Genomic DNA, 26,949 nt, shown 5'->3' on the forward strand with positions numbered 1-26,949 from the left:
CAAAAAAATATTGCAAAGTGCTCTTCTTTCAAGAATTGCTCAGTCTTTCTTTTTCACAGCATTGTTTTCCCCAAGTGGGGAAGTGCACCAGTCCTGGAGGTACTGCAATACCAAGTTGATGCGTGGAGTGGACAGAGCAAGCTCCCATTCCATCTCCCGGTTCCAAAAATCAATTTAATATATGGTCCCCAGATAGAGGACGTATCAGATATTAAACTGATAAGAACAGATACTACACTTGATCTTAGCCAAAAGGCCGAGAAGCGATGCCCACAAAAGCTTTGCCTGAAAGACTGCTGCTCGGCAGCTCCCCTGCTGACTCGGAGCAACGCTCTGCGGCAGAGCCCCAGATTCCTCGGCCAAGAATAGCATTTGCATGACCAGCATGCCCGGCGGTATGGTAAGCATATTTTGCATGGCTCCGCCCCAAGATTTCCATGGGTCCCACAGCGCCTGGTGCGAGACGGCCAGACACAGGCTGCAGAGCTCCACCCAGAGAAGCTGCAGCCCGGCCTGGCACTGGCCCCGTCACCTAGCGGCCGAAAGTCACCCTCAGCTGCCCAGGAGATGCTCCCCCAAGTGCGTCCCCCTCAGATAAGGCTTGGCCGTTCGGGGCCGTTCGGGGCCTTTCAGGGGTGAGGCAGGGCAAGGACAGTGTCCCCCATCTCCTCCTTGTGCTGCTGGCTGGCTGGCTGGCTCCTTTGCCTTGCTTTGCAGCTCCTGTGAAAAGCAAGCAAAAAGGGCAGACTTTTTTTTCCTCCCGTGACACAACAGCACCTTTTCCGAAACACTGGAAAAAAAAAACACATTTAAACAAAAAAATATTGCAAAGTGCTCTTCTTTCAAGAATTGCTCAGTCTTTCTTTTTCACAGCATTGTTTTCCCCAAGTGGGGAAGTGCACCAGTCCTGGAGGTACTGCAATACCAAGTTGATGCGTGGAGTGGACAGAGCAAGCTCCCATTCCATCTCCCGGTTCCAAAAATCAATTTAATATATGGTCCCCAGATAGAGGACGTATCAGATATTAAACTGATAAGAACAGATACTACACTTGATCTTAGCCAAAAGGCCGAGAAGCGATGCCCACAAAAGCTTTGCCTGAAAGACTGCTGCTCGGCAGCTCCCCTGCTGACTCGGAGCAACGCTCTGCGGCAGAGCCCCAGATTCCTCGGCCAAGAATAGCATTTGCATGACCAGCATGCCCGGCGGTATGGTAAGCATATTTTGCATGGCTCCGCCCCAAGATTTCCATGGGTCCCACAGCGCCTGGTGCGAGACGGCCAGACACAGGCTGCAGAGCTCCACCCAGCCAAGCTGCAGCCCGGCCTGGCACTGGCCCCGTCACCTAGCGGCCGAAAGTCACCCTCAGCTGCCCAGGAGATGCTCCCCCAAGTGCGTCCCCCTCAGATAAGGCTTGGCCGTTCGGGGCCGTTCGGGGCCTTTCAGGGGTGAGGCAGGGCAAGGACAGTGTCCCCCATCTCCTCCTTGTGCTGCTGGCTGGCTGGCTGGCTGGCTCCTTTGCCTTGCTTTGCAGCTCCTGTGAAAAGCAAGCAAAAAGGGCAGACTTTTTTTTCCTCCCGTGACACAACAGCACCTTTTCCGAAACACTGGAAAAAAAAAACACATTTAAACAAAAAAATATTGCAAAGTGCTCTTCTTTCAAGAATTGCTCAGTCTTTCTTTTTCACAGCATTGTTTTCCCCAAGTGGGGAAGTGCACCAGTCCTGGAGGTACTGCAATACCAAGTTGATGCGTGGAGTGGACAGAGCAAGCTCCCATTCCATCTCCCGGTTCCAAAAATCAATTTAATATATGGTCCCCAGATAGAGGACGTATCAGATATTAAACTGATAAGAACAGATACTACACTTGATCTTAGCCAAAAGGCCGAGAAGCGATGCCCACAAAAGCTTTGCCTGAAAGACTGCTGCTCGGCAGCTCCCCTGCTGACTCGGAGCAACGCTCTGCGGCAGAGCCCCAGATTCCTCGGCCAAGAATAGCATTTGCATGACCAGCATGCCCGGCGGTATGGTAAGCATATTTTGCATGGCTCCGCCCCAAGATTTCCATGGGTCCCACAGCGCCTGGTGCGAGACGGCCAGACACAGGCTGCAGAGCTCCACCCAGAGAAGCTGCAGCCCGGCCTGGCACTGGCCCCGTCACCTAGCGGCCGAAAGTCACCCTCAGCTGCCCAGGAGATGCTCCCCCAAGTGCGTCCCCCTCAGATAAGGCTTGGCCGTTCGGGGCCGTTCGGGGCCTTTCAGGGGTGAGGCAGGGCAAGGACAGTGTCCCCCATCTCCTCCTTGTGCTGCTGGCTGGCTGGCTGGCTCCTTTGCCTTGCTTTGCAGCTCCTGTGAAAAGCAAGCAAAAAGGGCAGACTTTTTTTTCCTCCCGTGACACAACAGCACCTTTTCCGAAACACTGGAAAAAAAAAACACATTTAAACAAAAAAATATTGCAAAGTGCTCTTCTTTCAAGAATTGCTCAGTCTTTCTTTTTCACAGCATTGTTTTCCCCAAGTGGGGAAGTGCACCAGTCCTGGAGGTACTGCAATACCAAGTTGATGCGTGGAGTGGACAGAGCAAGCTCCCATTCCATCTCCCGGTTCCAAAAATCAATTTAATATATGGTCCCCAGATAGAGGACGTATCAGATATTAAACTGATAAGAACAGATACTACACTTGATCTTAGCCAAAAGGCCGAGAAGCGATGCTCACAAAAGCTTTGCCTGAAAGACTGCTGCTCGGCAGCTCCCCTGCTGACTCGGAGCAACGCTCTGCGGCAGAGCCCCAGATTCCTCGGCCAAGAATAGCATTTGCATGACCAGCATGCCCGGCGGTATGGTAAGCATATTTTGCATGGCTCCGCCCCAAGATTTCCATGGGTCCCACAGCGCCTGGTGCGAGACGGCCAGACACAGGCTGCAGAGCTCCACCCAGCCAAGCTGCAGCCCGGCCTGGCACTGGCCCCGTCACCTAGCGGCCGAAAGTCACCCTCAGCTGCCCAGGAGATGCTCCCCCAAGTGCGTCCCCCTCAGATAAGGCTTGGCCGTTCGGGGCCGTTCGGGGCCTTTCAGGGGTGAGGCAGGGCAAGGACAGTGTCCCCCATCTCCTCCTTGTGCTGCTGGCTGGCTGGCTGGCTGGCTCCTTTGCCTTGCTTTGCAGCTCCTGTGAAAAGCAAGCAAAAAGGGCAGACTTTTTTTTCCTCCCGTGACACAACAGCACCTTTTCCGAAACACTGGAAAAAAAAAACACATTTAAACAAAAAAATATTGCAAAGTGCTCTTCTTTCAAGAATTGCTCAGTCTTTCTTTTTCACAGCATTGTTTTCCCCAAGTGGGGAAGTGCACCAGTCCTGGAGGTACTGCAATACCAAGTTGATGCGTGGAGTGGACAGAGCAAGCTCCCATTCCATCTCCCGGTTCCAAAAATCAATTTAATATATGGTCCCCAGATAGAGGACGTATCAGATATTAAACTGATAAGAACAGATACTACACTTGATCTTAGCCAAAAGGCCGAGAAGCGATGCCCACAAAAGCTTTGCCTGAAAGACTGCTGCTCGGCAGCTCCCCTGCTGACTCGGAGCAACGCTCTGCGGCAGAGCCCCAGATTCCTCGGCCAAGAATAGCATTTGCATGACCAGCATGCCCGGCGGTATGGTAAGCATATTTTGCATGGCTCCGCCCCAAGATTTCCATGGGTCCCACAGCGCCTGGTGCGAGACGGCCAGACACAGGCTGCAGAGCTCCACCCAGCCAAGCTGCAGCCCGGCCTGGCACTGGCCCCGTCACCTAGCGGCCGAAAGTCACCCTCAGCTGCCCAGGAGATGCTCCCCCAAGTGCGTCCCCCTCAGATAAGGCTTGGCCGTTCGGGGCCGTTCGGGGCCTTTCAGGGGTGAGGCAGGGCAAGGACAGTGTCCCCCATCTCCTCCTTGTGCTGCTGGCTGGCTGGCTGGCTGGCTCCTTTGCCTTGCTTTGCAGCTCCTGTGAAAAGCAAGCAAAAAGGGCAGACTTTTTTTTCCTCCCGTGACACAACAGCACCTTTTCCGAAACACTGGAAAAAAAAAACACATTTAAACAAAAAAATATTGCAAAGTGCTCTTCTTTCAAGAATTGCTCAGTCTTTCTTTTTCACAGCATTGTTTTCCCCAAGTGGGGAAGTGCACCAGTCCTGGAGGTACTGCAATACCAAGTTGATGCGTGGAGTGGACAGAGCAAGCTCCCATTCCATCTCCCGGTTCCAAAAATCAATTTAATATATGGTCCCCAGATAGAGGACGTATCAGATATTAAACTGATAAGAACAGATACTACACTTGATCTTAGCCAAAAGGCCGAGAAGCGATGCCCACAAAAGCTTTGCCTGAAAGACTGCTGCTCGGCAGCTCCCCTGCTGACTCGGAGCAACGCTCTGCGGCAGAGCCCCAGATTCCTCGGCCAAGAATAGCATTTGCATGACCAGCATGCCCGGCGGTATGGTAAGCATATTTTGCATGGCTCCGCCCCAAGATTTCCATGGGTCCCACAGCGCCTGGTGCGAGACGGCCAGACACAGGCTGCAGAGCTCCACCCAGAGAAGCTGCAGCCCGGCCTGGCACTGGCCCCGTCACCTAGCGGCCGAAAGTCACCCTCAGCTGCCCAGGAGATGCTCCCCCAAGTGCGTCCCCCTCAGATAAGGCTTGGCCGTTCGGGGCCGTTCGGGGCCTTTCAGGGGTGAGGCAGGGCAAGGACAGTGTCCCCCATCTCCTCCTTGTGCTGCTGGCTGGCTGGCTGGCTGGCTCCTTTGCCTTGCTTTGCAGCTCCTGTGAAAAGCAAGCAAAAAGGGCAGACTTTTTTTTCCTCCCGTGACACAACAGCACCTTTTCCGAAACACTGGAAAAAAAAAACACATTTAAACAAAAAAATATTGCAAAGTGCTCTTCTTTCAAGAATTGCTCAGTCTTTCTTTTTCACAGCATTGTTTTCCCCAAGTGGGGAAGTGCACCAGTCCTGGAGGTACTGCAATACCAAGTTGATGCGTGGAGTGGACAGAGCAAGCTCCCATTCCATCTCCCGGTTCCAAAAATCAATTTAATATATGGTCCCCAGATAGAGGACGTATCAGATATTAAACTGATAAGAACAGATACTACACTTGATCTTAGCCAAAAGGCCGAGAAGCGATGCCCACAAAAGCTTTGCCTGAAAGACTGCTGCTCGGCAGCTCCCCTGCTGACTCGGAGCAACGCTCTGCGGCAGAGCCCCAGATTCCTCGGCCAAGAATAGCATTTGCATGACCAGCATGCCCGGCGGTATGGTAAGCATATTTTGCATGGCTCCGCCCCAAGATTTCCATGGGTCCCACAGCGCCTGGTGCGAGACGGCCAGACACAGGCTGCAGAGCTCCACCCAGAGAAGCTGCAGCCCGGCCTGGCACTGGCCCCGTCACCTAGCGGCCGAAAGTCACCCTCAGCTGCCCAGGAGATGCTCCCCCAAGTGCGTCCCCCTCAGATAAGGCTTGGCCGTTCGGGGCCGTTCGGGGCCTTTCAGGGGTGAGGCAGGGCAAGGACAGTGTCCCCCATCTCCTCCTTGTGCTGCTGGCTGGCTGGCTGGCTCCTTTGCCTTGCTTTGCAGCTCCTGTGAAAAGCAAGCAAAAAGGGCAGACTTTTTTTTCCTCCCGTGACACAACAGCACCTTTTCCGAAACACTGGAAAAAAAAAACACATTTAAACAAAAAAATATTGCAAAGTGCTCTTCTTTCAAGAATGGCTCAGTCTTTCTTTTTCACAGCATTGTTTTCCCCAAGTGGGGAAGTGCACCAGTCCTGGAGGTACTGCAATACCAAGTTGATGCGTGGAGTGGACAGAGCAAGCTCCCATTCCATCTCCCGGTTCCAAAAATCAATTTAATATATGGTCCCCAGATAGAGGACGTATCAGATATTAAACTGATAAGAACAGATACTACACTTGATCTTAGCCAAAAGGCCGAGAAGCGATGCCCACAAAAGCTTTGCCTGAAAGACTGCTGCTCGGCAGCTCCCCTGCTGACTCGGAGCAACGCTCTGCGGCAGAGCCCCAGATTCCTCGGCCAAGAATAGCATTTGCATGACCAGCATGCCCGGCGGTATGGTAAGCATATTTTGCATGGCTCCGCCCCAAGATTTCCATGGGTCCCACAGCGCCTGGTGCGAGACGGCCAGACACAGGCTGCAGAGCTCCACCCAGCCAAGCTGCAGCCCGGCCTGGCACTGGCCCCGTCACCTAGCGGCCGAAAGTCACCCTCAGCTGCCCAGGAGATGCTCCCCCAAGTGCGTCCCCCTCAGATAAGGCTTGGCCGTTCGGGGCCGTTCGGGGTCTTTCAGGGGTGAGGCAGGGCAAGGACAGTGTCCCCCATCTCCTCCTTGTGCTGCTGGCTGGCTGGCTGGCTCCTTTGCCTTGCTTTGCAGCTCCTGTGAAAAGCAAGCAAAAAGGGCAGACTTTTTTTTCCTCCCGTGACACAACAGCACCTTTTCCGAAACACTGGAAAAAAAAAACACATTTAAACAAAAAAATATTGCAAAGTGCTCTTCTTTCAAGAATTGCTCAGTCTTTCTTTTTCACAGCATTGTTTTCCCCAAGTGGGGAAGTGCACCAGTCCTGGAGGTACTGCAATACCAAGTTGATGCGTGGAGTGGACAGAGCAAGCTCCCATTCCATCTCCCGGTTCCAAAAATCAATTTAATATATGGTCCCCAGATAGAGGACGTATCAGATATTAAACTGATAAGAACAGATACTACACTTGATCTTAGCCAAAAGGCCGAGAAGCGATGCCCACAAAAGCTTTGCCTGAAAGACTGCTGCTCGGCAGCTCCCCTGCTGACTCGGAGCAACGCTCTGCGGCAGAGCCCCAGATTCCTCGGCCAAGAATAGCATTTGCATGACCAGCATGCCCGGCGGTATGGTAAGCATATTTTGCATGGCTCCGCCCCAAGATTTCCATGGGTCCCACAGCGCCTGGTGCGAGACGGCCAGACACAGGCTGCAGAGCTCCACCCAGCCAAGCTGCAGCCCGGCCTGGCACTGGCCCCGTCACCTAGCGGCCGAAAGTCACCCTCAGCTGCCCAGGAGATGCTCCCCCAAGTGCGTCCCCCTCAGATAAGGCTTGGCCGTTCGGGGCCGTTCGGGGCCTTTCAGGGGTGAGGCAGGGCAAGGACAGTGTCCCCCATCTCCTCCTTGTGCTGCTGGCTGGCTGGCTGGCTGGCTCCTTTGCCTTGCTTTGCAGCTCCTGTGAAAAGCAAGCAAAAAGGGCAGACTTTTTTTTCCTCCCGTGACACAACAGCACCTTTTCCGAAACACTGGAAAAAAAAAACACATTTAAACAAAAAAATATTGCAAAGTGCTCTTCTTTCAAGAATTGCTCAGTCTTTCTTTTTCACAGCATTGTTTTCCCCAAGTGGGGAAGTGCACCAGTCCTGGAGGTACTGCAATACCAAGTTGATGCGTGGAGTGGACAGAGCAAGCTCCCATTCCATCTCCCGGTTCCAAAAATCAATTTAATATATGGTCCCCAGATAGAGGACGTATCAGATATTAAACTGATAAGAACAGATACTACACTTGATCTTAGCCAAAAGGCCGAGAAGCGATGCCCACAAAAGCTTTGCCTGAAAGACTGCTGCTCGGCAGCTCCCCTGCTGACTCGGAGCAACGCTCTGCGGCAGAGCCCCAGATTCCTCGGCCAAGAATAGCATTTGCATGACCAGCATGCCCGGCGGTATGGTAAGCATATTTTGCATGGCTCCGCCCCAAGATTTCCATGGGTCCCACAGCGCCTGGTGCGAGACGGCCAGACACAGGCTGCAGAGCTCCACCCAGAGAAGCTGCAGCCCGGCCTGGCACTGGCCCCGTCACCTAGCGGCCGAAAGTCACCCTCAGCTGCCCAGGAGATGCTCCCCCAAGTGCGTCCCCCTCAGATAAGGCTTGGCCGTTCGGGGCCGTTCGGGGCCTTTCAGGGGTGAGGCAGGGCAAGGACAGTGTCCCCCATCTCCTCCTTGTGCTGCTGGCTGGCTGGCTGGCTGGCTCCTTTGCCTTGCTTTGCAGCTCCTGTGAAAAGCAAGCAAAAAGGGCAGACTTTTTTTTCCTCCCGTGACACAACAGCACCTTTTCCGAAACACTGGAAAAAAAAAACACATTTAAACAAAAAAATATTGCAAAGTGCTCTTCTTTCAAGAATTGCTCAGTCTTTCTTTTTCACAGCATTGTTTTCCCCAAGTGGGGAAGTGCACCAGTCCTGGAGGTACTGCAATACCAAGTTGATGCGTGGAGTGGACAGAGCAAGCTCCCATTCCATCTCCCGGTTCCAAAAATCAATTTAATATATGGTCCCCAGATAGAGGACGTATCAGATATTAAACTGATAAGAACAGATACTACACTTGATCTTAGCCAAAAGGCCGAGAAGCGATGCCCACAAAACCCACAAAAGCTTTGCCTGAAAGACTGCTGCTCGGCAGCTCCCCTGCTGACTCGGAGCAACGCTCTGCGGCAGAGCCCCAGATTCCTCGGCCAAGAATAGCATTTGCATGACCAGCATGCCCGGCGGTATGGTAAGCATATTTTGCATGGCTCCGCCCCAAGATTTCCATGGGTCCCACAGCGCCTGGTGCGAGACGGCCAGACACAGGCTGCAGAGCTCCACCCAGAGAAGCTGCAGCCCGGCCTGGCACTGGCCCCGTCACCTAGCGGCCGAAAGTCACCCTCAGCTGCCCAGGAGATGCTCCCCCAAGTGCGTCCCCCTCAGATAAGGCTTGGCCGTTCGGGGCCGTTCGGGGCCTTTCAGGGGTGAGGCAGGGCAAGGACAGTGTCCCCCATCTCCTCCTTGTGCTGCTGGCTGGCTGGCTGGCTCCTTTGCCTTGCTTTGCAGCTCCTGTGAAAAGCAAGCAAAAAGGGCAGACTTTTTTTTCCTCCCGTGACACAACAGCACCTTTTCCGAAACACTGGAAAAAAAAAACACATTTAAACAAAAAAATATTGCAAAGTGCTCTTCTTTCAAGAATTGCTCAGTCTTTCTTTTTCACAGCATTGTTTTCCCCAAGTGGGGAAGTGCACCAGTCCTGGAGGTACTGCAATACCAAGTTGATGCGTGGAGTGGACAGAGCAAGCTCCCATTCCATCTCCCGGTTCCAAAAATCAATTTAATATATGGTCCCCAGATAGAGGACGTATCAGATATTAAACTGATAAGAACAGATACTACACTTGATCTTAGCCAAAAGGCCGAGAAGCGATGCCCACAAAAGCTTTGCCTGAAAGACTGCTGCTCGGCAGCTCCCCTGCTGACTCGGAGCAACGCTCTGCGGCAGAGCCCCAGATTCCTCGGCCAAGAATAGCATTTGCATGACCAGCATGCCCGGCGGTATGGTAAGCATATTTTGCATGGCTCCGCCCCAAGATTTCCATGGGTCCCACAGCGCCTGGTGCGAGACGGCCAGACACAGGCTGCAGAGCTCCACCCAGCCAAGCTGCAGCCCGGCCTGGCACTGGCCCCGTCACCTAGCGGCCGAAAGTCACCCTCAGCTGCCCAGGAGATGCTCCCCCAAGTGCGTCCCCCTCAGATAAGGCTTGGCCGTTCGGGGCCGTTCGGGGCCTTTCAGGGGTGAGGCAGGGCAAGGACAGTGTCCCCCATCTCCTCCTTGTGCTGCTGGCTGGCTGGCTGGCTCCTTTGCCTTGCTTTGCAGCTCCTGTGAAAAGCAAGCAAAAAGGGCAGACTTTTTTTTCCTCCCGTGACACAACAGCACCTTTTCCGAAACACTGGAAAAAAAAAACACATTTAAACAAAAAAATATTGCAAAGTGCTCTTCTTTCAAGAATTGCTCAGTCTTTCTTTTTCACAGCATTGTTTTCCCCAAGTGGGGAAGTGCACCAGTCCTGGAGGTACTGCAATACCAAGTTGATGCGTGGAGTGGACAGAGCAAGCTCCCATTCCATCTCCCGGTTCCAAAAATCAATTTAATATATGGTCCCCAGATAGAGGACGTATCAGATATTAAACTGATAAGAACAGATACTACACTTGATCTTAGCCAAAAGGCCGAGAAGCGATGCCCACAAAAGCTTTGCCTGAAAGACTGCTGCTCGGCAGCTCCCCTGCTGACTCGGAGCAACGCTCTGCGGCAGAGCCCCAGATTCCTCGGCCAAGAATAGCATTTGCATGACCAGCATGCCCGGCGGTATGGTAAGCATATTTTGCATGGCTCCGCCCCAAGATTTCCATGGGTCCCACAGCGCCTGGTGCGAGACGGCCAGACACAGGCTGCAGAGCTCCACCCAGAGAAGCTGCAGCCCGGCCTGGCACTGGCCCCGTCACCTAGCGGCCGAAAGTCACCCTCAGCTGCCCAGGAGATGCTCCCCCAAGTGCGTCCCCCTCAGATAAGGCTTGGCCGTTCGGGGCCGTTCGGGGCCTTTCAGGGGTGAGGCAGGGCAAGGACAGTGTCCCCCATCTCCTCCTTGTGCTGCTGGCTGGCTGGCTGGCTCCTTTGCCTTGCTTTGCAGCTCCTGTGAAAAGCAAGCAAAAAGGGCAGACTTTTTTTTCCTCCCGTGACACAACAGCACCTTTTCCGAAACACTGGAAAAAAAAACACATTTAAACAAAAAAATATTGCAAAGTGCTCTTCTTTCAAGAATTGCTCAGTCTTTCTTTTTCACAGCATTGTTTTCCCCAAGTGGGGAAGTGCACCAGTCCTGGAGGTACTGCAATACCAAGTTGATGCGTGGAGTGGACAGAGCAAGCTCCCATTCCATCTCCCGGTTCCAAAAATCAATTTAATATATGGTCCCCAGATAGAGGACGTATCAGATATTAAACTGATAAGAACAGATACTACACTTGATCTTAGCCAAAAGGCCGAGAAGCGATGCCCACAAAAGCTTTGCCTGAAAGACTGCTGCTCGGCAGCTCCCCTGCTGACTCGGAGCAACGCTCTGCGGCAGAGCCCCAGATTCCTCGGCCAAGAATAGCATTTGCATGACCAGCATGCCCGGCGGTATGGTAAGCATATTTTGCATGGCTCCGCCCCAAGATTTCCATGGGTCCCACAGCGCCTGGTGCGAGACGGCCAGACACAGGCTGCAGAGCTCCACCCAGCCAAGCTGCAGCCCGGCCTGGCACTGGCCCCGTCACCTAGCGGCCGAAAGTCACCCTCAGCTGCCCAGGAGATGCTCCCCCAAGTGCGTCCCCCTCAGATAAGGCTTGGCCGTTCGGGGCCGTTCGGGGCCTTTCAGGGGTGAGGCAGGGCAAGGACAGTGTCCCCCATCTCCTCCTTGTGCTGCTGGCTGGCTGGCTGGCTCCTTTGCCTTGCTTTGCAGCTCCTGTGAAAAGCAAGCAAAAAGGGCAGACTTTTTTTTCCTCCCGTGACACAACAGCACCTTTTCCGAAACACTGGAAAAAAAAAACACATTTAAACAAAAAAATATTGCAAAGTGCTCTTCTTTCAAGAATTGCTCAGTCTTTCTTTTTCACAGCATTGTTTTCCCCAAGTGGGGAAGTGCACCAGTCCTGGAGGTACTGCAATACCAAGTTGATGCGTGGAGTGGACAGAGCAAGCTCCCATTCCATCTCCCGGTTCCAAAAATCAATTTAATATATGGTCCCCAGATAGAGGACGTATCAGATATTAAACTGATAAGAACAGATACTACACTTGATCTTAGCCAAAAGGCCGAGAAGCGATGCCCACAAAAGCTTTGCCTGAAAGACTGCTGCTCGGCAGCTCCCCTGCTGACTCGGAGCAACGCTCTGCGGCAGAGCCCCAGATTCCTCGGCCAAGAATAGCATTTGCATGACCAGCATGCCCGGCGGTATGGTAAGCATATTTTGCATGGCTCCGCCCCAAGATTTCCATGGGTCCCACAGCGCCTGGTGCGAGACGGCCAGACACAGGCTGCAGAGCTCCACCCAGAGAAGCTGCAGCCCGGCCTGGCACTGGCCCCGTCACCTAGCGGCCGAAAGTCACCCTCAGCTGCCCAGGAGATGCTCCCCCAAGTGCGTCCCCCTCAGATAAGGCTTGGCCGTTCGGGGCCGTTCGGGGCCTTTCAGGGGTGAGGCAGGGCAAGGACAGTGTCCCCCATCTCCTCCTTGTGCTGCTGGCTGGCTGGCTGGCTGGCTCCTTTGCCTTGCTTTGCAGCTCCTGTGAAAAGCAAGCAAAAAGGGCAGACTTTTTTTTCCTCCCGTGACACAACAGCACCTTTTCCGAAACACTGGAAAAAAAAAACACATTTAAACAAAAAAATATTGCAAAGTGCTCTTCTTTCAAGAATTGCTCAGTCTTTCTTTTTCACAGCATTGTTTTCCCCAAGTGGGGAAGTGCACCAGTCCTGGAGGTACTGCAATACCAAGTTGATGCGTGGAGTGGACAGAGCAAGCTCCCATTCCATCTCCCGGTTCCAAAAATCAATTTAATATATGGTCCCCAGATAGAGGACGTATCAGATATTAAACTGATAAGAACAGATACTACACTTGATCTTAGCCAAAAGGCCGAGAAGCGATGCCCACAAAAGCTTTGCCTGAAAGACTGCTGCTCGGCAGCTCCCCTGCTGACTCGGAGCAACGCTCTGCGGCAGAGCCCCAGATTCCTCGGCCAAGAATAGCATTTGCATGACCAGCATGCCCGGCGGTATGGTAAGCATATTTTGCATGGCTCCGCCCCAAGATTTCCATGGGTCCCACAGCGCCTGGTGCGAGACGGCCAGACACAGGCTGCAGAGCTCCACCCAGAGAAGCTGCAGCCCGGCCTGGCACTGGCCCCGTCACCTAGCGGCCGAAAGTCACCCTCAGCTGCCCAGGAGATGCTCCCCCAAGTGCGTCCCCCTCAGATAAGGCTTGGCCGTTCGGGGCCGTTCGGGGCCTTTCAGGGGTGAGGCAGGGCAAGGACAGTGTCCCCCATCTCCTCCTTGTGCTGCTGGCTGGCTGGCTGGCTCCTTTGCCTTGCTTTGCAGCTCCTGTGAAAAGCAAGCAAAAAGGGCAGACTTTTTTTTCCTCCCGTGACACAACAGCACCTTTTCCGAAACACTGGAAAAAAAAAACACATTTAAACAAAAAAATATTGCAAAGTGCTCTTCTTTCAAGAATTGCTCAGTCTTTCTTTTTCACAGCATTGTTTTCCCCAAGTGGGGAAGTGCACCAGTCCTGGAGGTACTGCAATACCAAGTTGATGCGTGGAGTGGACAGAGCAAGCTCCCATTCCATCTCCCGGTTCCAAAAATCAATTTAATATATGGTCCCCAGATAGAGGACGTATCAGATATTAAACTGATAAGAACAGATACTACACTTGATCTTAGCCAAAAGGCCGAGAAGCGATGCCCACAAAAGCTTTGCCTGAAAGACTGCTGCTCGGCAGCTCCCCTGCTGACTCGGAGCAACGCTCTGCGGCAGAGCCCCAGATTCCTCGGCCAAGAATAGCATTTGCATGACCAGCATGCCCGGCGGTATGGTAAGCATATTTTGCATGGCTCCGCCCCAAGATTTCCATGGGTCCCACAGCGCCTGGTGCGAGACGGCCAGACACAGGCTGCAGAGCTCCACCCAGCCAAGCTGCAGCCCGGCCTGGCACTGGCCCCGTCACCTAGCGGCCGAAAGTCACCCTCAGCTGCCCAGGAGATGCTCCCCCAAGTGCGTCCCCCTCAGATAAGGCTTGGCCGTTCGGGGCCGTTCGGGGCCTTTCAGGGGTGAGGCAGGGCAAGGACAGTGTCCCCCATCTCCTCCTTGTGCTGCTGGCTGGCTGGCTGGCTCCTTTGCCTTGCTTTGCAGCTCCTGTGAAAAGCAAGCAAAAAGGGCAGACTTTTTTTTCCTCCCGTGACACAACAGCACCTTTTCCGAAACACTGGAAAAAAAAAACACATTTAAACAAAAAAATATTGCAAAGTGCTCTTCTTTCAAGAATTGCTCAGTCTTTCTTTTTCACAGCATTGTTTTCCCCAAGTGGGGAAGTGCACCAGTCCTGGAGGTACTGCAATACCAAGTTGATGCGTGGAGTGGACAGAGCAAGCTCCCATTCCATCTCCCGGTTCCAAAAATCAATTTAATATATGGTCCCCAGATAGAGGACGTATCAGATATTAAACTGATAAGAACAGATACTACACTTGATCTTAGCCAAAAGGCCGAGAAGCGATGCCCACAAAAGCTTTGCCTGAAAGACTGCTGCTCGGCAGCTCCCCTGCTGACTCGGAGCAACGCTCTGCGGCAGAGCCCCAGATTCCTCGGCCAAGAATAGCATTTGCATGACCAGCATGCCCGGCGGTATGGTAAGCATATTTTGCATGGCTCCGCCCCAAGATTTCCATGGGTCCCACAGCGCCTGGTGCGAGACGGCCAGACACAGGCTGCAGAGCTCCACCCAGCCAAGCTGCAGCCCGGCCTGGCACTGGCCCCGTCACCTAGCGGCCGAAAGTCACCCTCAGCTGCCCAGGAGATGCTCCCCCAAGTGCGTCCCCCTCAGATAAGGCTTGGCCGTTCGGGGCCGTTCGGGGCCTTTCAGGGGTGAGGCAGGGCAAGGACAGTGTCCCCCATCTCCTCCTTGTGCTGCTGGCTGGCTGGCTGGCTCCTTTGCCTTGCTTTGCAGCTCCTGTGAAAAGCAAGCAAAAAGGGCAGACTTTTTTTTCCTCCCGTGACACAACAGCACCTTTTCCGAAACACTGGAAAAAAAAAACACATTTAAACAAAAAAATATTGCAAAGTGCTCTTCTTTCAAGAATTGCTCAGTCTTTCTTTTTCACAGCATTGTTTTCCCCAAGTGGGGAAGTGCACCAGTCCTGGAGGTACTGCAATACCAAGGTTGATGCGTGGAGTGGACAGAGCAAGCTCCCATTCCATCTCCCGGTTCCAAAAATCAATTTAATATATGGTCCCCAGATAGAGGACGTATCAGATATTAAACTGATAAGAACAGATACTACACTTGATCTTAGCCAAAAGGCCGAGAAGCGATGCCCACAAAAGCTTTGCCTGAAAGACTGCTGCTCGGCAGCTCCCCTGCTGACTCGGAGCAACGCTCTGCGGCAGAGCCCCAGATTCCTCGGCCAAGAATAGCATTTGCATGACCAGCATGCCCGGCGGTATGGTAAGCATATTTTGCATGGCTCCGCCCCAAGATTTCCATGGGTCCCACAGCGCCTGGTGCGAGACGGCCAGACACAGGCTGCAGAGCTCCACCCAGAGAAGCTGCAGCCCGGCCTGGCACTGGCCCCGTCACCTAGCGGCCGAAAGTCACCCTCAGCTGCCCAGGAGATGCTCCCCCAAGTGCGTCCCCCTCAGATAAGGCTTGGCCGTTCGGGGCCGTTCGGGGCCTTTCAGGGGTGAGGCAGGGCAAGGACAGTGTCCCCCATCTCCTCCTTGTGCTGCTGGCTGGCTGGCTGGCTCCTTTGCCTTGCTTTGCAGCTCCTGTGAAAAGCAAGCAAAAAGGGCAGACTTTTTTTTCCTCCCGTGACACAACAGCACCTTTTCCGAAACACTGGAAAAAAAAAACACATTTAAACAAAAAAATATTGCAAAGTGCTCTTCTTTCAAGAATTGCTCAGTCTTTCTTTTTCACAGCATTGTTTTCCCCAAGTGGGGAAGTGCACCAGTCCTGGAGGTACTGCAATACCAAGTTGATGCGTGGAGTGGACAGAGCAAGCTCCCATTCCATCTCCCGGTTCCAAAAATCAATTTAATATATGGTCCCCAGATAGAGGACGTATCAGATATTAAACTGATAAGAACAGATACTACACTTGATCTTAGCCAAAAGGCCGAGAAGCGATGCCCACAAAAGCTTTGCCTGAAAGACTGCTGCTCGGCAGCTCCCCTGCTGACTCGGAGCAACGCTCTGCGGCAGAGCCCCAGATTCCTCGGCCAAGAATAGCATTTGCATGACCAGCATGCCCGGCGGTATGGTAAGCATATTTTGCATGGCTCCGCCCCAAGATTTCCATGGGTCCCACAGCGCCTGGTGCGAGACGGCCAGACACAGGCTGCAGAGCTCCACCCAGAGAAGCTGCAGCCCGGCCTGGCACTGGCCCCGTCACCTAGCGGCCGAAAGTCACCCTCAGCTGCCCAGGAGATGCTCCCCCAAGTGCGTCCCCCTCAGATAAGGCTTGGCCGTTCGGGGCCGTTCGGGGCCTTTCAGGGGTGAGGCAGGGCAAGGACAGTGTCCCCCATCTCCTCCTTGCTGCTGGCTGGCTGGCTGGCTGGCTCCTTTGCCTTGCTTTGCAGCTCCTGTGAAAAGCAAGCAAAAAGGGCAGACTTTTTTTTCCTCCCGTGACACAACAGCACCTTTTCCGAAACACTGGAAAAAAAAAACACATTTAAACAAAAAAATATTGCAAAGTGCTCTTCTTTCAAGAATTGCTCAGTCTTTCTTTTTCACAGCATTGTTTTCCCCAAGTGGGGAAGTGCACCAGTCCTGGAGGTACTGCAATACCAAGTTGATGCGTGGAGTGGACAGAGCAAGCTCCCATTCCATCTCCCGGTTCCAAAAATCAATTTAATATATGGTCCCCAGATAGAGGACGTATCAGATATTAAACTGATAAGAACAGATACTACACTTGATCTTAGCCAAAAGGCCGAGAAGCGATGCCCACAAAAGCTTTGCCTGAAAGACTGCTGCTCGGCAGCTCCCCTGCTGACTCGGAGCAACGCTCTGCGGCAGAGCCCCAGATTCCTCGGCCAAGAATAGCATTTGCATGACCAGCATGCCCGGCGGTATGGTAAGCATATTTTGCATGGCTCCGCCCCAAGATTTCCATGGGTCCCACAGCGCCTGGTGCGAGACGGCCAGACACAGGCTGCAGAGCTCCACCCAGAGAAGCTGCAGCCCGGCCTGGCACTGGCCCCGTCACCTAGCGGCCGAAAGTCACCCTCAGCTGCCCAGGAGATGCTCCCCCAAGTGCGTCCCCCTCAGATAAGGCTTGGCCGTTCGGGGCCGTTCGGGGCCTTTCAGGGGTGAGGCAGGGCAAGGACAGTGTCCCCCATCTCCTCCTTGTGCTGCTGGCTGGCTGGCTGGCTCCTTTGCCTTGCTTTGCAGCTCCTGTGAAAAGCAAGCAAAAAGGGCAGACTTTTTTTTCCTCCCGTGACACAACAGCACCTTTTCCGAAACACTGGAAAAAAAAAACACATTTAAACAAAAAAATATTGCAAAGTGCTCTTCTTTCAAGAATTGCTCAGTCTTTCTTTTTCACAGCATTGTTTTCCCCAAGTGGGGAAGTGCACCAGTCCTGGAGGTACTGCAATACCAAGTTGATGCGTGGAGTGGACAGAGCAAGCTCCCATTCCATCTCCCGGTTCCAAAAATCAATTTAATATATGGTCCCCAGATAGAGGACGTATCAGATATTAAACTGATAAGAACAGATACTACACTTGATCTTAGCCAAAAGGCCGAGAAGCGATGCCCACAAAAGCTTTGCCTGAAAGACTGCTGCTCGGCAGCTCCCCTGCTGACTCGGAGCAACGCTCTGCGGCAGAGCCCCAGATTCCTCGGCCAAGAATAGCATTTGCATGACCAGCATGCCCGGCGGTATGGTAAGCATATTTTGCATGGCTCCGCCCCAAGATTTCCATGGGTCCCACAGCGCCTGGTGCGAGACGGCCAGACACAGGCTGCAGAGCTCCACCCAGAGAAGCTGCAGCCCGGCCTGGCACTGGCCCCGTCACCTAGCGGCCGAAAGTCACCCTCAGCTGCCCAGGAGATGCTCCCCCAAGTGCGTCCCCCTCAGATAAGGCTTGGCCGTTCGGGGCCGTTCGGGGCCTTTCAGGGGTGAGGCAGGGCAAGGACAGTGTCCCCCATCTCCTCCTTGTGCTGCTGGCTGGCTGGCTGGCTCCTTTGCCTTGCTTTGCAGCTCCTGTGAAAAGCAAGCAAAAAGGGCAGACTTTTTTTTCCTCCCGTGACACAACAGCACCTTTTCCGAAACACTGGAAAAAAAAAACACATTTAAACAAAAAAATATTGCAAAGTGCTCTTCTTTCAAGAATTGCTCAGTCTTTCTTTTTCACAGCATTGTTTTCCCCAAGTGGGGAAGTGCACCAGTCCTGGAGGTACTGCAATACCAAGTTGATGCGTGGAGTGGACAGAGCAAGCTCCCATTCCATCTCCCGGTTCCAAAAATCAATTTAATATATGGTCCCCAGATAGAGGACGTATCAGATATTAAACTGATAAGAACAGATACTACACTTGATCTTAGCCAAAAGGCCGAGAAGCGATGCCCACAAAAGCTTTGCCTGAAAGACTGCTGCTCGGCAGCTCCCCTGCTGACTCGGAGCAACGCTCTGCGGCAGAGCCCCAGATTCCTCGGCCAAGAATAGCATTTGCATGACCAGCATGCCCGGCGGTATGGTAAGCATATTTTGCATGGCTCCGCCCCAAGATTTCCATGGGTCCCACAGCGCCTGGTGCGAGACGGCCAGACACAGGCTGCAGAGCTCCACCCAGAGAAGCTGCAGCCCGGCCTGGCACTGGCCCCGTCACCTAGCGGCCGAAAGTCACCCTCAGCTGCCCAGGAGATGCTCCCCCAAGTGCGTCCCCCTCAGATAAGGCTTGGCCGTTCGGGGCCGTTCGGGGCCTTTCAGGGGTGAGGCAGGGCAAGGACAGTGTCCCCCATCTCCTCCTTGTGCTGCTGGCTGGCTGGCTGGCTCCTTTGCCTTGCTTTGCAGCTCCTGTGAAAAGCAAGCAAAAAGGGCAGACTTTTTTTTCCTCCCGTGACACAACAGCACCTTTTCCGAAACACTGGAAAAAAAAAACACATTTAAACAAAAAAATATTGCAAAGTGCTCTTCTTTCAAGAATTGCTCAGTCTTTCTTTTTCACAGCATTGTTTTCCCCAAGTGGGGAAGTGCACCAGTCCTGGAGGTACTGCAATACCAAGTTGATGCGTGGAGTGGACAGAGCAAGCTCCCATTCCATCTCCCGGTTCCAAAAATCAATTTAATATATGGTCCCCAGATAGAGGACGTATCAGATATTAAACTGATAAGAACAGATACTACACTTGATCTTAGCCAAAAGGCCGAGAAGCGATGCCCACAAAAGCTTTGCCTGAAAGACTGCTGCTCGGCAGCTCCCCTGCTGACTCGGAGCAACGCTCTGCGGCAGAGCCCCAGATTCCTCGGCCAAGAATAGCATTTGCATGACCAGCATGCCCGGCGGTATGGTAAGCATATTTTGCATGGCTCCGCCCCAAGATTTCCATGGGTCCCACAGCGCCTGGTGCGAGACGGCCAGACACAGGCTGCAGAGCTCCACCCAGAGAAGCTGCAGCCCGGCCTGGCACTGGCCCCGTCACCTAGCGGCCGAAAGTCACCCTCAGCTGCCCAGGAGATGCTCCCCCAAGTGCGTCCCCCTCAGATAAGGCTTGGCCGTTCGGGGCCGTTCGGGGCCTTTCAGGGGTGAGGCAGGGCAAGGACAGTGTCCCCCATCTCCTCCTTGTGCTGCTGGCTGGCTGGCTGGCTCCTTTGCCTTGCTTTGCAGCTCCTGTGAAAAGCAAGCAAAAAGGGCAGACTTTTTTTTCCTCCCGTGACACAACAGCACCTTTTCCGAAACACTGGAAAAAAAAAACACATTTAAACAAAAAAATATTGCAAAGTGCTCTTCTTTCAAGAATTGCTCAGTCTTTCTTTTTCACAGCATTGTTTTCCCCAAGTGGGGAAGTGCACCAGTCCTGGAGGTACTGCAATACCAAGTTGATGCGTGGAGTGGACAGAGCAAGCTCCCATTCCATCTCCCGGTTCCAAAAATCAATTTAATATATGGTCCCCAGATAGAGGACGTATCAGATATTAAACTGATAAGAACAGATACTACACTTGATCTTAGCCAAAAGGCCGAGAAGCGATGCCCACAAAAGCTTTGCCTGAAAGACTGCTGCTCGGCAGCTCCCCTGCTGACTCGGAGCAACGCTCTGCGGCAGAGCCCCAGATTCCTCGGCCAAGAATAGCATTTGCATGACCAGCATGCCCGGCGGTATGGTAAGCATATTTTGCATGGCTCCGCCCCAAGATTTCCATGGGTCCCACAGCGCCTGGTGCGAGACGGCCAGACACAGGCTGCAGAGCTCCACCCAGAGAAGCTGCAGCCCGGCCTGGCACTGGCCCCGTCACCTAGCGGCCGAAAGTCACCCTCAGCTGCCCAGGAGATGCTCCCCCAAGTGCGTCCCCCTCAGATAAGGCTTGGCCGTTCGGGGCCGTTCGGGGCCTTTCAGGGGTGAGGCAGGGCAAGGACAGTGTCCCCCATCTCCTCCTTGTGCTGCTGGCTGGCTGGCTGGCTCCTTTGCCTTGCTTTGCAGCTCCTGTGAAAAGCAAGCAAAAAGGGCAGACTTTTTTTTCCTCCCGTGACACAACAGCACCTTTTCCGAAACACTGGAAAAAAAAAACACATTTAAACAAAAAAATATTGCAAAGTGCTCTTCTTTCAAGAATTGCTCAGTCTTTCTTTTTCACAGCATTGTTTTCCCCAAGTGGGGAAGTGCACCAGTCCTGGAGGTACTGCAATACCAAGTTGATGCGTGGAGTGGACAGAGCAAGCTCCCATTCCATCTCCCGGTTCCAAAAATCAATTTAATATATGGTCCCCAGATAGAGGACGTATCAGATATTAAACTGATAAGAACAGATACTACACTTGATCTTAGCCAAAAGGCCGAGAAGCGATGCTCACAAAAGCTTTGCCTGAAAGACTGCTGCTCGGCAGCTCCCCTGCTGACTCGGAGCAACGCTCTGCGGCAGAGCCCCAGATTCCTCGGCCAAGAATAGCATTTGCATGACCAGCATGCCCGGCGGTATGGTAAGCATATTTTGCATGGCTCCGCCCCAAGATTTCCATGGGTCCCACAGCGCCTGGTGCGAGACGGCCAGACACAGGCTGCAGAGCTCCACCCAGCCAAGCTGCAGCCCGGCCTGGCACTGGCCCCGTCACCTAGCGGCCGAAAGTCACCCTCAGCTGCCCAGGAGATGCTCCCCCAAGTGCGTCCCCCTCAGATAAGGCTTGGCCGTTCGGGGCCGTTCGGGGCCTTTCAGGGGTGAGGCAGGGCAAGGACAGTGTCCCCCATCTCCTCCTTGTGCTGCTGGCTGGCTGGCTGGCTGGCTCCTTTGCCTTGCTTTGCAGCTCCTGTGAAAAGCAAGCAAAAAGGGCAGACTTTTTTTTCCTCCCGTGACACAACAGCACCTTTTCCGAAACACTGGAAAAAAAAAACACATTTAAACAAAAAAATATTGCAAAGTGCTCTTCTTTCAAGAATTGCTCAGTCTTTCTTTTTCACAGCATTGTTTTCCCCAAGTGGGGAAGTGCACCAGTCAGGTACTGCAATACCAAGTTGATGCGTGGAGTGGACAGAGCAAGCTCCCATTCCATCTCCCGGTTCCAAAAATCAATTTAATATATGGTCCCCAGATAGAGGACGTATCAGATATTAAACTGATAAGAACAGATACTACACTTGATCTTAGCCAAAAGGCCGAGAAGCGATGCCCACAAAAGCTTTGCCTGAAAGACTGCTGCTCGGCAGCTCCCCTGCTGACTCGGAGCAACGCTCTGCGGCAGAGCCCCAGATTCCTCGGCCAAGAATAGCATTTGCATGACCAGCATGCCCGGCGGTATGGTAAGCATATTTTGCATGGCTCCGCCCCAAGATTTCCATGGGTCCCACAGCGCCTGGTGCGAGACGGCCAGACACAGGCTGCAGAGCTCCACCCAGAGAAGCTGCAGCCCGGCCTGGCACTGGCCCCGTCACCTAGCGGCCGAAAGTCACCCTCAGCTGCCCAGGAGATGCTCCCCCAAGTGCGTCCCCCTCAGATAAGGCTTGGCCGTTCGGGGCCGTTCGGGGCCTTTCAGGGGTGAGGCAGGGCAAGGACAGTGTCCCCCATCTCCTCCTTGTGCTGCTGGCTGGCTGGCTGGCTGGCTCCTTTGCCTTGCTTTGCAGCTCCTGTGAAAAGCAAGCAAAAAGGGCAGACTTTTTTTTCCTCCCGTGACACAACAGCACCTTTTCCGAAACACTGGAAAAAAAAAACACATTTAAACAAAAAAATATTGCAAAGTGCTCTTCTTTCAAGAATTGCTCAGTCTTTCTTTTTCACAGCATTGTTTTCCCCAAGTGGGGAAGTGCACCAGTCCTGGAGGTACTGCAATACCAAGTTGATGCGTGGAGTGGACAGAGCAAGCTCCCATTCCATCTCCCGGTTCCAAAAATCAATTTAATATATGGTCCCCAGATAGAGGACGTATCAGATATTAAACTGATAAGAACAGATACTACACTTGATCTTAGCCAAAAGGCCGAGAAGCGATGCCCACAAAAGCTTTGCCTGAAAGACTGCTGCTCGGCAGCTCCCCTGCTGACTCGGAGCAACGCTCTGCGGCAGAGCCCCAGATTCCTCGGCCAAGAATAGCATTTGCATGACCAGCATGCCCGGCGGTATGGTAAGCATATTTTGCATGGCTCCGCCCCAAGATTTCCATGGGTCCCACAGCGCCTGGTGCGAGACGGCCAGACACAGGCTGCAGAGCTCCACCCAGAGAAGCTGCAGCCCGGCCTGGCACTGGCCCCGTCACCTAGCGGCCGAAAGTCACCCTCAGCTGCCCAGGAGATGCTCCCCCAAGTGCGTCCCCCTCAGATAAGGCTTGGCCGTTCGGGGCCGTTCGGGGCCTTTCAGGGGTGAGGCAGGGCAAGGACAGTGTCCCCCATCTCCTCCTTGTGCTGCTGGCTGGCTGGCTGGCTGGCTCCTTTGCCTTGCTTTGCAGCTCCTGTGAAAAGCAAGCAAAAAGGGCAGACTTTTTTTTCCTCCCGTGACACAACAGCACCTTTTCCGAAACACTGGAAAAAAAAAACACATTTAAACAAAAAAATATTGCAAAGTGCTCTTCTTTCAAGAATTGCTCAGTCTTTCTTTTTCACAGCATTGTTTTCCCCAAGTGGGGAAGTGCACCAGTCCTGGAGGTACTGCAATACCAAGTTGATGCGTGGAGTGGACAGAGCAAGCTCCCATTCCATCTCCCGGTTCCAAAAATCAATTTAATATATGGTCCCCAGATAGAGGACGTATCAGATATTAAACTGATAAGAACAGATACTACACTTGATCTTAGCCAAAAGGCCGAGAAGCGATGCCCACAAAAGCTTTGCCTGAAAGACTGCTGCTCGGCAGCTCCCCTGCTGACTCGGAGCAACGCTCTGCGGCAGAGCCCCAGATTCCTCGGCCAAGAATAGCATTTGCATGACCAGCATGCCCGGCGGTATGGTAAGCATATTTTGCATGGCTCCGCCCCAAGATTTCCATGGGTCCCACAGCGCCTGGTGCGAGACGGCCAGACACAGGCTGCAGAGCTCCACCCAGAGAAGCTGCAGCCCGGCCTGGCACTGGCCCCGTCACCTAGCGGCCGAAAGTCACCCTCAGCTGCCCAGGAGATGCTCCCCCAAGTGCGTCCCCCTCAGATAAGGCTTGGCCGTTCGGGGCCGTTCGGGGCCTTTCAGGGGTGAGGCAGGGCAAGGACAGTGTCCCCCATCTCCTCCTTGTGCTGCTGGCTGGCTGGCTGGCTCCTTTGCCTTGCTTTGCAGCTCCTGTGAAAAGCAAGCAAAAAGGGCAGACTTTTTTTTCCTCCCGTGACACAACAGCACCTTTTCCGAAACACTGGAAAAAAAAAACACATTTAAACAAAAAAATATTGCAAAGTGCTCTTCTTTCAAGAATTGCTCAGTCTTTCTTTTTCACAGCATTGTTTTCCCCAAGTGGGGAAGTGCACCAGTCCTGGAGGTACTGCAATACCAAGTTGATGCGTGGAGTGGACAGAGCAAGCTCCCATTCCATCTCCCGGTTCCAAAAATCAATTTAATATATGGTCCCCAGATAGAGGACGTATCAGATATTAAACTGATAAGAACAGATACTACACTTGATCTTAGCCAAAAGGCCGAGAAGCGATGCCCACAAAAGCTTTGCCTGAAAGACTGCTGCTCGGCAGCTCCCCTGCTGACTCGGAGCAACGCTCTGCGGCAGAGCCCCAGATTCCTCGGCCAAGAATAGCATTTGCATGACCAGCATGCCCGGCGGTATGGTAAGCATATTTTGCATGGCTCCGCCCCAAGATTTCCATGGGTCCCACAGCGCCTGGTGCGAGACGGCCAGACACAGGCTGCAGAGCTCCACCCAGAGAAGCTGCAGCCCGGCCTGGCACTGGCCCCGTCACCTAGCGGCCGAAAGTCACCCTCAGCTGCCCAGGAGATGCTCCCCCAAGTGCGTCCCCCTCAGATAAGGCTTGGCCGTTCGGGGCCGTTCGGGGCCTTTCAGGGGTGAGGCAGGGCAAGGACAGTGTCCCCCATCTCCTCCTTGTGCTGCTGGCTGGCTGGCTGGCTGGCTCCTTTGCCTTGCTTTGCAGCTCCTGTGAAAAGCAAGCAAAAAGGGCAGACTTTTTTTTCCTCCCGTGACACAACAGCACCTTTTCCGAAACACTGGAAAAAAAAAACACATTTAAACAAAAAAATATTGCAAAGTGCTCTTCTTTCAAGAATTGCTCAGTCTTTCTTTTTCACAGCATTGTTTTCCCCAAGTGGGGAAGTGCACCAGTCCTGGAGGTACTGCAATACCAAGTTGATGCGTGGAGTGGACAGAGCAAGCTCCCATTCCATCTCCCGGTTCCAAAAATCAATTTAATATATGGTCCCCAGATAGAGGACGTATCAGATATTAAACTGATAAGAACAGATACTACACTTGATCTTAGCCAAAAGGCCGAGAAGCGATGCCCACAAAAGCTTTGCCTGAAAGACTGCTGCTCGGCAGCTCCCCTGCTGACTCGGAGCAACGCTCTGCGGCAGAGCCCCAGATTCCTCGGCCAAGAATAGCATTTGCATGACCAGCATGCCCGGCGGTATGGTAAGCATATTTTGCATGGCTCCGCCCCAAGATTTCCATGGGTCCCACAGCGCCTGGTGCGAGACGGCCAGACACAGGCTGCAGAGCTCCACCCAGAGAAGCTGCAGCCCGGCCTGGCACTGGCCCCGTCACCTAGCGGCCGAAAGTCACCCTCAGCTGCCCAGGAGATGCTCCCCCAAGTGCGTCCCCCTCAGATAAGGCTTGGCCGTTCGGGGCCGTTCGGGGCCTTTCAGGGGTGAGGCAGGGCAAGGACAGTGTCCCCCATCTCCTCCTTGTGCTGCTGGCTGGCTGGCTGGCTCCTTTGCCTTGCTTTGCAGCTCCTGTGAAAAGCAAGCAAAAAGGGCAGACTTTTTTTTCCTCCCGTGACACAACAGCACCTTTTCCGAAACACTGGAAAAAAAAAACACATTTAAACAAAAAAATATTGCAAAGTGCTCTTCTTTCAAGAATTGCTCAGTCTTTCTTTTTCACAGCATTGTTTTCCCCAAGTGGGGAAGTGCACCAGTCCTGGAGGTACTGCAATACCAAGTTGATGCGTGGAGTGGACAGAGCAAGCTCCCATTCCATCTCCCGGTTCCAAAAATCAATTTAATATATGGTCCCCAGATAGAGGACGTATCAGATATTAAACTGATAAGAACAGATACTACACTTGATCTTAGCCAAAAGGCCGAGAAGCGATGCTCACAAAAGCTTTGCCTGAAAGACTGCTGCTCGGCAGCTCCCCTGCTGACTCGGAGCAACGCTCTGCGGCAGAGCCCCAGATTCCTCGGCCAAGAATAGCATTTGCATGACCAGCATGCCCGGCGGTATGGTAAGCATATTTTGCATGGCTCCGCCCCAAGATTTCCATGGGTCCCACAGCGCCTGGTGCGAGACGGCCAGACACAGGCTGCAGAGCTCCACCCAGAGAAGCTGCAGCCCGGCCTGGCACTGGCCCCGTCACCTAGCGGCCGAAAGTCACCCTCAGCTGCCCAGGAGATGCTCCCCCAAGTGCGTCCCCCTCAGATAAGGCTTGGCCGTTCGGGGCCGTTCGGGGCCCTTCAGGGGTGAGGCAGGGCAAGGACAGTGTCCCCCATCTCCTCCTTGTGCTGCTGGCTGGCTGGCTGGCTCCTTTGCCTTGCTTTGCAGCTCCTGTGAAAAGCAAGCAAAAAGGGCAGACTTTTTTTTCCTCCCGTGACACAACAGCACCTTTTCCGAAACACTGGAAAAAAAAAACACATTTAAACAAAAAAATATTGCAAAGTGCTCTTCTTTCAAGAATTGCTCAGTCTTTCTTTTTCACAGCATTGTTTTCCCCAAGTGGGGAAGTGCACCAGTCCTGGAGGTACTGCAATACCAAGTTGATGCGTGGAGTGGACAGAGCAAGCTCCCATTCCATCTCCCGGTTCCAAAAATCAATTTAATATATGGTCCCCAGATAGAGGACGTATCAGATATTAAACTGATAAGAACAGATACTACACTTGATCTTAGCCAAAAGGCCGAGAAGCGATGTCCACAAAAGCTTTGCCTGAAAGACTGCTGCTCGGCAGCTCCCCTGCTGACTCGGAGCAACGCTCTGCGGCAGAGCCCCAGATTCCTCGGCCAAGAATAGCATTTGCATGACCAGCATGCCCGGCGGTATGGTAAGCATATTTTGCATGGCTCCGCCCCAAGATTTCCATGGGTCCCACAGCGCCTGGTGCGAGACGGCCAGACACAGGCTGCAGAGCTCCACCCAGAGAAGCTGCAGCCCGGCCTGGCACTGGCCCCGTCACCTAGCGGCCGAAAGTCACCCTCAGCTGCCCAGGAGATGCTCCCCCAAGTGCGTCCCCCTCAGATAAGGCTTGGCCGTTCGGGGCCGTTCGGGGCCTTTCAGGGGTGAGGCAGGGCAAGGACAGTGTCCCCCATCTCCTCCTTGTGCTGCTGGCTGGCTGGCTGGCTGGCTCCTTTGCCTTGCTTTGCAGCTCCTGTGAAAAGCAAGCAAAAAGGGCAGACTTTTTTTTCCTCCCGTGACACAACAGCACCTTTTCCGAAACACTGGAAAAAAAAAACACATTTAAACAAAAAAATATTGCAAAGTGCTCTTCTTTCAA

At 53.2% G+C, this 26,949-nt stretch overlaps 33 non-coding genes across 33 annotated transcripts; all 33 read right to left on the reverse strand.

The window, feature by feature from the left end:
* Positions 1 to 77: 77 nt before the first annotated feature.
* On the reverse strand, positions 78 to 268 carry LOC138554416 (U2 spliceosomal RNA). The gene has a single exon (XR_011297417.1). It is a non-coding gene; the product is annotated as a U2 spliceosomal RNA (small nuclear RNA).
* A 623-nt stretch (positions 269 to 891) lies between these two features.
* Positions 892 to 1,082, reverse strand: LOC138554417 (U2 spliceosomal RNA). Its single transcript, XR_011297418.1, has one exon. It is a non-coding gene; the product is annotated as a U2 spliceosomal RNA (small nuclear RNA).
* A 627-nt stretch (positions 1,083 to 1,709) lies between these two features.
* On the reverse strand, positions 1,710 to 1,900 carry LOC138554418 (U2 spliceosomal RNA). The gene has a single exon (XR_011297419.1). It is a non-coding gene; the product is annotated as a U2 spliceosomal RNA (small nuclear RNA).
* A 623-nt stretch (positions 1,901 to 2,523) lies between these two features.
* On the reverse strand, positions 2,524 to 2,714 carry LOC138554419 (U2 spliceosomal RNA). Its single transcript, XR_011297420.1, has one exon. It is a non-coding gene; the product is annotated as a U2 spliceosomal RNA (small nuclear RNA).
* A 627-nt stretch (positions 2,715 to 3,341) lies between these two features.
* On the reverse strand, positions 3,342 to 3,532 carry LOC138554420 (U2 spliceosomal RNA). The gene has a single exon (XR_011297421.1). It is a non-coding gene; the product is annotated as a U2 spliceosomal RNA (small nuclear RNA).
* A 627-nt stretch (positions 3,533 to 4,159) lies between these two features.
* Positions 4,160 to 4,350, reverse strand: LOC138554422 (U2 spliceosomal RNA). The gene has a single exon (XR_011297423.1). It is a non-coding gene; the product is annotated as a U2 spliceosomal RNA (small nuclear RNA).
* A 627-nt stretch (positions 4,351 to 4,977) lies between these two features.
* Positions 4,978 to 5,168, reverse strand: LOC138554423 (U2 spliceosomal RNA). The gene has a single exon (XR_011297424.1). It is a non-coding gene; the product is annotated as a U2 spliceosomal RNA (small nuclear RNA).
* Positions 5,169 to 5,791: 623 nt separating this feature from the next.
* LOC138554424 (U2 spliceosomal RNA) lies at positions 5,792 to 5,982 on the reverse strand. The gene has a single exon (XR_011297425.1). It is a non-coding gene; the product is annotated as a U2 spliceosomal RNA (small nuclear RNA).
* A 623-nt stretch (positions 5,983 to 6,605) lies between these two features.
* On the reverse strand, positions 6,606 to 6,796 carry LOC138554425 (U2 spliceosomal RNA). Its single transcript, XR_011297426.1, has one exon. It is a non-coding gene; the product is annotated as a U2 spliceosomal RNA (small nuclear RNA).
* Positions 6,797 to 7,423: 627 nt separating this feature from the next.
* Positions 7,424 to 7,614, reverse strand: LOC138554426 (U2 spliceosomal RNA). The gene has a single exon (XR_011297427.1). It is a non-coding gene; the product is annotated as a U2 spliceosomal RNA (small nuclear RNA).
* A 627-nt stretch (positions 7,615 to 8,241) lies between these two features.
* Positions 8,242 to 8,432, reverse strand: LOC138554427 (U2 spliceosomal RNA). Its single transcript, XR_011297428.1, has one exon. It is a non-coding gene; the product is annotated as a U2 spliceosomal RNA (small nuclear RNA).
* Positions 8,433 to 9,064: 632 nt separating this feature from the next.
* On the reverse strand, positions 9,065 to 9,255 carry LOC138554428 (U2 spliceosomal RNA). Its single transcript, XR_011297429.1, has one exon. It is a non-coding gene; the product is annotated as a U2 spliceosomal RNA (small nuclear RNA).
* Positions 9,256 to 9,878: 623 nt separating this feature from the next.
* On the reverse strand, positions 9,879 to 10,069 carry LOC138554429 (U2 spliceosomal RNA). The gene has a single exon (XR_011297430.1). It is a non-coding gene; the product is annotated as a U2 spliceosomal RNA (small nuclear RNA).
* A 622-nt stretch (positions 10,070 to 10,691) lies between these two features.
* LOC138554430 (U2 spliceosomal RNA) lies at positions 10,692 to 10,882 on the reverse strand. The gene has a single exon (XR_011297431.1). It is a non-coding gene; the product is annotated as a U2 spliceosomal RNA (small nuclear RNA).
* A 623-nt stretch (positions 10,883 to 11,505) lies between these two features.
* On the reverse strand, positions 11,506 to 11,696 carry LOC138554431 (U2 spliceosomal RNA). The gene has a single exon (XR_011297432.1). It is a non-coding gene; the product is annotated as a U2 spliceosomal RNA (small nuclear RNA).
* A 627-nt stretch (positions 11,697 to 12,323) lies between these two features.
* Positions 12,324 to 12,514, reverse strand: LOC138554433 (U2 spliceosomal RNA). The gene has a single exon (XR_011297434.1). It is a non-coding gene; the product is annotated as a U2 spliceosomal RNA (small nuclear RNA).
* Positions 12,515 to 13,137: 623 nt separating this feature from the next.
* Positions 13,138 to 13,328, reverse strand: LOC138554434 (U2 spliceosomal RNA). The gene has a single exon (XR_011297435.1). It is a non-coding gene; the product is annotated as a U2 spliceosomal RNA (small nuclear RNA).
* Positions 13,329 to 13,951: 623 nt separating this feature from the next.
* Positions 13,952 to 14,142, reverse strand: LOC138554435 (U2 spliceosomal RNA). Its single transcript, XR_011297436.1, has one exon. It is a non-coding gene; the product is annotated as a U2 spliceosomal RNA (small nuclear RNA).
* Positions 14,143 to 14,765: 623 nt separating this feature from the next.
* Positions 14,766 to 14,957, reverse strand: LOC138554581 (U2 spliceosomal RNA). Its single transcript, XR_011297579.1, has one exon. It is a non-coding gene; the product is annotated as a U2 spliceosomal RNA (small nuclear RNA).
* Positions 14,958 to 15,580: 623 nt separating this feature from the next.
* LOC138554436 (U2 spliceosomal RNA) lies at positions 15,581 to 15,771 on the reverse strand. Its single transcript, XR_011297437.1, has one exon. It is a non-coding gene; the product is annotated as a U2 spliceosomal RNA (small nuclear RNA).
* Positions 15,772 to 16,396: 625 nt separating this feature from the next.
* Positions 16,397 to 16,587, reverse strand: LOC138554437 (U2 spliceosomal RNA). The gene has a single exon (XR_011297438.1). It is a non-coding gene; the product is annotated as a U2 spliceosomal RNA (small nuclear RNA).
* A 623-nt stretch (positions 16,588 to 17,210) lies between these two features.
* LOC138554438 (U2 spliceosomal RNA) lies at positions 17,211 to 17,401 on the reverse strand. Its single transcript, XR_011297439.1, has one exon. It is a non-coding gene; the product is annotated as a U2 spliceosomal RNA (small nuclear RNA).
* A 623-nt stretch (positions 17,402 to 18,024) lies between these two features.
* LOC138554439 (U2 spliceosomal RNA) lies at positions 18,025 to 18,215 on the reverse strand. The gene has a single exon (XR_011297440.1). It is a non-coding gene; the product is annotated as a U2 spliceosomal RNA (small nuclear RNA).
* Positions 18,216 to 18,838: 623 nt separating this feature from the next.
* On the reverse strand, positions 18,839 to 19,029 carry LOC138554440 (U2 spliceosomal RNA). The gene has a single exon (XR_011297441.1). It is a non-coding gene; the product is annotated as a U2 spliceosomal RNA (small nuclear RNA).
* A 623-nt stretch (positions 19,030 to 19,652) lies between these two features.
* On the reverse strand, positions 19,653 to 19,843 carry LOC138554441 (U2 spliceosomal RNA). The gene has a single exon (XR_011297442.1). It is a non-coding gene; the product is annotated as a U2 spliceosomal RNA (small nuclear RNA).
* Positions 19,844 to 20,466: 623 nt separating this feature from the next.
* On the reverse strand, positions 20,467 to 20,657 carry LOC138554442 (U2 spliceosomal RNA). Its single transcript, XR_011297443.1, has one exon. It is a non-coding gene; the product is annotated as a U2 spliceosomal RNA (small nuclear RNA).
* A 627-nt stretch (positions 20,658 to 21,284) lies between these two features.
* On the reverse strand, positions 21,285 to 21,471 carry LOC138554583 (U2 spliceosomal RNA). Its single transcript, XR_011297581.1, has one exon. It is a non-coding gene; the product is annotated as a U2 spliceosomal RNA (small nuclear RNA).
* Positions 21,472 to 22,098: 627 nt separating this feature from the next.
* LOC138554444 (U2 spliceosomal RNA) lies at positions 22,099 to 22,289 on the reverse strand. Its single transcript, XR_011297445.1, has one exon. It is a non-coding gene; the product is annotated as a U2 spliceosomal RNA (small nuclear RNA).
* A 627-nt stretch (positions 22,290 to 22,916) lies between these two features.
* LOC138554445 (U2 spliceosomal RNA) lies at positions 22,917 to 23,107 on the reverse strand. Its single transcript, XR_011297446.1, has one exon. It is a non-coding gene; the product is annotated as a U2 spliceosomal RNA (small nuclear RNA).
* A 623-nt stretch (positions 23,108 to 23,730) lies between these two features.
* On the reverse strand, positions 23,731 to 23,921 carry LOC138554446 (U2 spliceosomal RNA). The gene has a single exon (XR_011297447.1). It is a non-coding gene; the product is annotated as a U2 spliceosomal RNA (small nuclear RNA).
* Positions 23,922 to 24,548: 627 nt separating this feature from the next.
* On the reverse strand, positions 24,549 to 24,739 carry LOC138554447 (U2 spliceosomal RNA). The gene has a single exon (XR_011297448.1). It is a non-coding gene; the product is annotated as a U2 spliceosomal RNA (small nuclear RNA).
* A 623-nt stretch (positions 24,740 to 25,362) lies between these two features.
* LOC138554448 (U2 spliceosomal RNA) lies at positions 25,363 to 25,553 on the reverse strand. Its single transcript, XR_011297449.1, has one exon. It is a non-coding gene; the product is annotated as a U2 spliceosomal RNA (small nuclear RNA).
* A 623-nt stretch (positions 25,554 to 26,176) lies between these two features.
* On the reverse strand, positions 26,177 to 26,367 carry LOC138554449 (U2 spliceosomal RNA). Its single transcript, XR_011297450.1, has one exon. It is a non-coding gene; the product is annotated as a U2 spliceosomal RNA (small nuclear RNA).
* Between the last annotated feature and the right edge of the window lie 582 nt (positions 26,368 to 26,949).

Source organism: Ambystoma mexicanum, unplaced genomic scaffold, assembly GCF_040938575.1.
Source record: "Ambystoma mexicanum isolate Mex_15411 unplaced genomic scaffold, UKY_AmexF1_1 Mex_scaf163, whole genome shotgun sequence".
Taxonomy (NCBI): domain Eukaryota; kingdom Metazoa; phylum Chordata; class Amphibia; order Caudata; family Ambystomatidae; genus Ambystoma; species Ambystoma mexicanum.